Genomic DNA, 6245 nt, shown 5'->3' on the forward strand with positions numbered 1-6245 from the left:
CGGGGGGATGGTCTGAGTCCCCAGATTACAACCTTTCACAAAGACCACTTTATCATTGATCCATCAGATATGATGGACAGACAATACATCCAAAATGGGGCAGTGTGGGGTTGGGAGACAATGAGAATGAACCATTCAAAGTCTGCAGGGGAGAAAGAAACAGGATGCTCGATGTCTGTGACTCCCAGTTACAGCTCAGCAGCAGCAGCGTGGCTCAGTGGAAAGAGCCTGGGCTTCGGAGTCAGAGGTCATGGGTTCGACTCCCGGCTCTGCCACTTGTCAGCTGTGTGATTGTGGGCAAGTCACTTAACTTCTCTCTGCCTCAGTTACCTCATCTGTAAAATCGTGATTAACTGTGAGCCTCACGTGGGACCACCTGATTACCCTGTATCTACCCCAGTGCTTAGAACAGTGCTCGGCACTCGGATATTGCTCTTAGGGGCTGGAGGATAGAACGGGATTCAAAGTCCTGAAATGGGGAAAGGCTCAGGGATAAAATGTCCCTAAAGACAAGGATCAGGCATGGGATTTAGTAGCGGAACTAGTGAGGGAAGTAACCCAAGCCCTTTCCCACATTCCCTGAGAGCAAGGACCATCATTCCTACCCCGGCTGCCCTCTCTCAAGTGCTTAGTTCAGTGCTCTGCATTCAATAGGTACTCAGTAATTACCATTCCTTGAACCTTTGTCTCCAGTACACTCTATACTCCTAGAAAACAAGCATCATGTCCTGTAGCTCTATAATGTTCTTTCAAGTTTTTGTTTGCTTGGCTTTCTACTGCCCTGGGATTGATGCTCCATTAAAGAAGCAGCATTGCCTAGTGGAAAGATCCCAGGCCTGGAAGTCAGAGGAAGTCCTGAGTTCTAATCCCTCCTCTGCCCCTTTTCTGCTTTTTGACCTTGGGCAAGTTACCAGCAGTCCCTGTCCTTTCATCTCTGCTTATATCACCACCCTCTGCTGGATCCTCTTGTCTGCAAGTTGTTTGTTTCAAGCTTGCCTTTCGTTGAGGAAGGCTTTCTGGGGAGGGGTTGAAGCAAGGGGCAATTTCAGAAAATCTCTCAAGATATTAAAGGGAGAAAGGCTAAAACCTGAAAATCACCCCCTCTGCTGATTATGATTTTCTAATATTTTGAGGCTTTTGGAAATGAGGCAATCCATATTTCCTTGTAATCACTGAGGAGGACAAATGGTGCAGCAAATTTGTAATAAAGCAGAGTTTGCCTATAGAACCATGACAAAGGAAATGAAATCTACATAGGGTGGGGTGGGATGTCCAAAAGATGCTCCTAGTCTAAAAATGTCATGCTGCTTCCTCAAAAAAGCTCCTCAACATCTTGACTCAGAGACCCAACATCACACCCAACAAATAAACCACAAGTACCCCACCTGTGCACCTCTCAGGGTCGCTACTGGAGAGTTTCCAGTACTCTACCAGTATCAATTATGGGAAGGAGAGTCAGGCAGAGGCCTACCCATTCCATTCTTAGCTTGGGCAGTGGCTAGCAAGTGTAAGGCAATCTGCTATAAGTCTAAACTCACCCATCCTGGGCAGCAGCAGCATGGGGGGGGTGGGTGGGTGTTGAGGGTGGAGACTCAGATTTACCGTGCAAAAGAAGGCATTGGTAAACTGCTTCCGTATTTTTACCAAGAAAACTCTATGGATACACTACCAGAACAATTATAGATGGAGGTGGGGCATTCTGGGAGAGATGTGTCCATGGCATTGCTTTGTGTCGGACACAACTCAACAGCATAAGACAACAACAAGAAGTCCTCCTATGAAATAGCTATTGGCAGTACCATCTTTGAGAGAAGGAACCTGGTAGCATTTTCACCAAAGAGTACCTACCATCACGTGGCCATTTGTGAAGAAAAGTGGCATAGTAGCCATTATGGGAAGGGCTGGATGATTACCATCTTTAAAAATTCCTCTTCGGCAGCTCATTTTGGGGGAATCATCATTCATTTATTCATTCAATGAATCATATTTATTGAGTGCTTACTGTGTGCAAAGCACTATAGTAAGAAACAAATGCTTGGGAGAGTACAATAGAACAACAAACAGACACATTCCTGCCTACAGCAAGCTCACGGTCTAAAGGGGGAGACAGACACAGTCTAGATGGGCGGGATTTGCTTTGCTTACAGGCAGGAAGTGCTCTGGCATTCAGTGTAGGAGTATTTGCTGGAGGCAGCCGAGGAGGAGCAACCGAAGATTTAGCTTCACTCCTGCATCATACCCTTCCACATCAACAGAAGGCAGGGAAAACAGTCCTAGATTATGGAAAAAGAATGAGATTGAGTGGAAATCTAAAGGGCTTCACTAATTTGTTCTTGAGAAGCAGAAGCCTAGTCCAGGAGGATTTATTGAGCTTAGTGTGCAGACACTGTACTAAACACTTGAGATAGTACAGTATAACAATCAACAGACTCATTCCCTGACCACAACGAGCTTACAGACTGCACTTCAAGTCAGGGTAATGCAGAAGAGAGTGGGAAGAGAGGAAAGGGTTAGGAGCTAAATTAGAGAAGTCCACCTGGAGAAGTGCCCTCAAGAAGGTTCTGGAGTGGGGGAGAGTAATTGCTTGTCGAATTTGAGGAAGGAGGACTTTCCAGGGCAGAAGCAGGATGTGGGCAAGAGGTCGAAATCAAGATAGATGAGATCGAGGTACATTGAGAAGGTTAGCATTAGAGAAGTGAGGTGTGTGGGCTGGGTTGTAGTAGGAGAGAAGCAAGGTGATGTAGGAGAGTACAAGGTGATTGAGTGCTTTCAAGCCAATGGTGCAGAGTTTTTGTTTGATGTGGCAGTGAATGAGCAACCACTGGAATATTTTGAGGAGTAGGAAGACACATCCTGAATGTTTTGTAGAAAAATGATTCAGGCAGCAGAGTAAGTATGGACTGGTGTGGGGAGAGGCAGGAGGCTGGGACATCAGCAAGGAGGGTGATATAGTAATTGAGGCAGGGTAGGATGAGTGACTGTGTTAACGTGGTAGCATTTTGGATGGAGAGGAAAGGGTGGATTTTAGCAGTCTTGTGAAGGTGGGACCGACAGGATTTAGTGATGGATTGAATATGTGGGTTGACTGAGAGAGAGAGGATCAAGGATGAGAGAGGAGTCATGTCCTCTCCATGCCAGACAGCTTCTGGCAGTCCAGAGTTGCCTTATCTGGTTGAGCAGCAGGGCCAATCCAACTCTTTTAAGTCACCTGAAAAGAGTTCTGCAGGCAGCAGAGGAGTAACTCTAAATGATCAATGTGAAGATGGCAGAAGTCACTTCGACCATTAAAAACTCATTATGCTATTTAGGGTGCTCTTCCTTTCAACTCTGAGTAACAAGGCCCTGCTCCAGTGGTTCAGCCATATTCCAGGAATACTTAAACTTCCTAGAGATTTAATTCTCTTTCAAAATAATATTCCCCAGAGAGTCAACTCATGCCTGTGGGACAGAATAGGAATGTTGGGGCCCAGGACCAGGCTAACTTCAAATTGTTGACTAGATAAAATAGTTTTGATTAGGGTAGCAGGCTGATAAGGAATCTCCTTTCCTTCTGACCATTGAAACTCTCTCCTAACTGCTTTGAGCCATAGGTAACCTCCATCAGCACTTGAGGTACTGGACCAAAGGATTTTCCCAGGATCCTATTGGTCCAGTGTCAACTTGTGGAGTTCCCTCTTTGAGAATGCCTGAGGACCAGAACTGTATCCTCCCTCACAAACTAGTGGAAGCCCTGGAGGGGGAAAGTACATCCCCTTTTCAGAAGGCAATGCTGCCCACCACCTCATAGTTGGCTCTCCTTCTAGCTGTGAGGGCCCCTGAGTCGCCAACTAGAATATGGTATTAGTATGCCCCTCCAACACCCACATCAATTCTCTGTCAAGGTTCAGGCAAATGCTATTTGGAGAAAGAAACTCGTTCTTCTCCATTTACTCCTCCCAAGATCCTACCTTAAGGCTCCACACCCAGTAAATACCAAGTGCCTTAGGTACTCTGGAAATGCTATTATTTATGGTGATAGAACTTTGGGGATTTTCTGGAGGTACAACAAATTCCCTGATGAATCTGTGCTACTAGGTTCTTGAATCAAAAATGCTACAAATGGTTGCATTCAATTGTCACACAATAATATTGCAAGCTGTTTTCATATGAAAGTTTTTCTAATTTCTTCCTGTCGGTTCCCCAGGATTCTATTTCAGAGCCCTTCAAATAGGATACGTTCATCGATGGACAGTAACTTTAAAGCATTCAATCAGCTTGCCTTGTCGAACTTTACCTGGCTACTTTCTGACTACAAATCAGTCTGGACACTTCTCTTCTCTAACATTAATATACTCACTCTACCTCACTCTCATCTATCTCACTACTGACCCCTTGCCTACCTCCTCCTTCAGACCTGGAACTCCCACCCTCTCCATATATGACAGACCACCATTCTCTTGACTTTTAAAGTCTCATTAAAATCACATCTCCAAGATACATTTCCTAACTAAGCTCTCTTCTCCCCTACTCCCTCTCACTTCTGCATTGCCTCTGTACTTGTATCTGTGCTATGTAAGCATTTGATAGCCATACCAGCCCTAAAAGACTTCTATATTTATCCATATTTATTTATATCCATTAATGTCTTTCTCTGTCTCTAGATCATAAGCTCTTCATGGGCCGGGAACGTGTCTACCAGCTCTGTGGAACTGAAATCTCCCAAGCACTCGATAGAGGGCTCTATACACAGTAAGCACTCAATAAATACCATCGATAGGTTGGTTGATTAATGGAAACTCAACGGGGAAGATCTGGGAGATGGCCACCCATCTATTTCCCTATCTATCTCATACCAGTCTCTTATAAGACCTGTGAGTTTGTCAGTAGGGGCTACTTAGGTTCAAGTGGTGTCTTTGTCCTAAACCTGCACCCTCCCATACTCCACCTCCCCTAATGTACCTGCCTCCTTCTCACCCCTGCAACCACGGTGCAAATGTGGCTTTTAGGCAGTGTCCAATAAATGCTGCTAACGTAAAGAATGGTGCCAAGGTCTTTCCCTTTGGCAAAGCCAGTAGTCATAATCACTACTACTGTGAACACTAATGGGTAAATATTTTCATAGAAAATCTATGAGACCCAAACGTGCAACTGAGAAGCAGCGTGGCTCAGTTAAAATAGCACGGGCTTTGGACTCAGAGGTCATGGGTTCGAATCCCGACTCTGCCACTTGTCAGCTGTGTGACTGTGGGCAAGTCACTTAACTTCTCTGTGCCTCAGTTACCTCATCTGTAAAATGGGGATTAAGACTGTGAGCCCCATGTGGGACAACCTAATTCCCCTGTGTCTACCCCAACGCTTAGAACAGTGCTGTGCACATAGTAAGCGCTTAACAAATACCAACATTATTATCATTATTAACTCGGTAGTCACTGAAATGAATATCCCAGTATCGTTATAGGATTGTGAGCCTTTGCATCATTTCCCCATACTTTGTGGATATCAAAGGTCCTCCTCTCCCCACCTCACTCTCTCCATTGACCTCCCCCACTGGCTGACCCTCAGTTTCCTGAAGGACCAGATCGGAACTGGATAACTTGAAATGTAATGGGCAGACCCTACTCTGCTTTGCCTCCTTCCTTCATCACACTCTATTGGATCCTCCTTGTTCAAGTTTTGTTTTTCAAGCCTGCACATCAACGAAAAAGCACTTTGGAGGATGTGAGCAGAAGAAGGTGTGGAATTCTCAGAAAATATCTCGAGATAAAAAGGAGGGATGAGGTAATGCCTGCAAAATTGGCCCTGGGCTGATCCAGAAACTGATCTCCTAACCTTCTAAAAGCCCACATCATCATTATGGTATTTGTTATGCACTTACTGTGTTGTAAGCCCTGTAATAATCACTGGCATAGAAAAAAACATGAACAGGTCAGACAGACTGTAAACCTCATGTGGGATAGGGACTCTAAGTGAGTGAGTGAAAATGAATGCATAACTTTTTACAGAGGCAGGGTTTATGCAATGCTTTACAGACCTGAAGCATTTCGAAGATCTTAACAGACTATGGAGTCAAATACAGTTGTCCAATTACTGTGAAGGCCAATGGGACACTCATTTCATTGTAAAACCCAGCTCTGCTCCAGCACCATGACCAAGTGAACCTCAAACCACACAGTGTCCATTGCAGTATCATTGACCCCATGTCTGACAAGGCATTGTCAAAAACTGCATCTTCAGTTGTGAAGAAGAGCAAAATAGATCATAATTGG

The 6245-nt window shown here is 44.9% G+C and overlaps 1 non-coding gene across 1 annotated transcript; it reads left to right on the plus strand.

Annotated features, from left to right (window-relative positions):
• Positions 1-1390: 1390 nt before the first annotated feature.
• Positions 1391-1528, plus strand: LOC114808792. The gene has a single exon (XR_003756562.1). It is a non-coding gene; the product is annotated as a small nucleolar RNA SNORA7 (small nucleolar RNA).
• Positions 1529-6245: the final 4717 nt, after the last annotated feature.

The sequence above is a fragment of the Ornithorhynchus anatinus genome, unplaced genomic scaffold (genome assembly GCF_004115215.2).
Source record: "Ornithorhynchus anatinus isolate Pmale09 unplaced genomic scaffold, mOrnAna1.pri.v4 scaffold_224_arrow_ctg1, whole genome shotgun sequence".
Taxonomy (NCBI): Eukaryota; Metazoa; Chordata; class Mammalia; order Monotremata; family Ornithorhynchidae; genus Ornithorhynchus; species Ornithorhynchus anatinus.